Below are 1,426 nucleotides of genomic sequence, written 5' to 3'. Positions count from 1 at the left end.
ATATATATAAAAAATAGAACATTTAAGCGACAGCGGCAAGCGTGCAAAGTGCTAAGTGCGTCTAATAATCGCGTCAAAATCGCGCATTATTCGCGCTACCCGCACGCGGGTTTAGAAGCCTACACTTTGATCCATTATTCAAAGCCCAATAAGCATTCAATACTTTTAAACCTCTAAAAGAATGTTCAAAATTCCAATGTGGGACTATCTTGTTTTTTACAAACAAATACTAACAATCCCCCACTTTGTTTGAAAAAACATTTTAATAGTATTATATTTAAAAATAATCTGCAATATGTACAAAATGAGATAAGTATACATATGTAGAGGTATCTTTCGATTTAAACCTTTACTTAGTACAAATACCTCAAAGTTCTATCAAAGTCGTTAGTTGCCTTAACATTAAACTAATTACTCTTTGTGATAGAACCGGAGAATATTGTACATACACTAATCTCTTGTTTCAATGAGAATTAATATTTTAGCACTGTTATGGCCTTGTGCTTATTCCTGGTTCATGAACTCTTTAAAGAACAAACCTTTAGTTCTTTTAAGAAGCGGCACCACTTCTAAGTTCATATAGGTGAAACGTCTACAATGTGTTTTCCATTACTTTAAACACACAACAATAATGTATTAGACTTTCATTAAGAGCATAACTCATCCTCTTATTCCGTAATGGACGATATTGACATTATCTTTTAGGGCTTAATGCGTCAATATCAATCAATCACTTTCAGAAACTTGTTATTACCCATTTAAACCATTTAACCAGTTTAGTTCTAGTAAATGGTTGGGTTACCATTCCTGGTGATTTTAAATATAAGGTTTCAGCCCCATTTCACTTGATGTCATCTTTACTACCTCTCTTGCTAGAGGTTTTGTAAATGGATCAGCCAAATTTTTATTTGTCTTGACATAGACAATAGTTATGACACTATCTTGTATCAAGTGTCTCACATATTCATGTCTTAGACTTATGTGTCTAGACTTACCATTATATGTACAATTATAAGCCCTTGACAAAGTGGCTTGACTATCACAATAGATAGAGATAGGAGGCATTGGACTCGGCCATAACTTAATATCTAGCAATAAGTTCCTAATCCATTCAGCCTCCTTACCAGTTGCTGCTAAAGCAATGAATTCAGATTCCATGGTGGAGTGTGAGATACATGTTTGTTTCTTGCTTGCCCAAGAAACTGCTCCTCCACCAAGTGTAAAAACCATTCCAGAAGTGGATTGGTTGTCTCCAACACTAGTCATCCAGCTTGCATCGGTGTATCCCTCTAATACAGCCGGATAATCATTATAGAACAAACACAGATTTTTGGTTTTCTTTAAATATCCAAAAATCCTGGAAATGCTTTTCCAATGTTCTACACTTGGATTACTAGTGTATCTACTTAATTTGCATACAGCAAAT

The sequence above is a fragment of the Asparagus officinalis genome, chromosome 5 (assembly GCF_001876935.1).
Source record: "Asparagus officinalis chromosome 5, Aspof.V1, whole genome shotgun sequence".
Taxonomy (NCBI): domain Eukaryota; kingdom Viridiplantae; phylum Streptophyta; class Magnoliopsida; order Asparagales; family Asparagaceae; genus Asparagus; species Asparagus officinalis.
Note: the sequence above shows the minus strand (reverse complement) of the source record.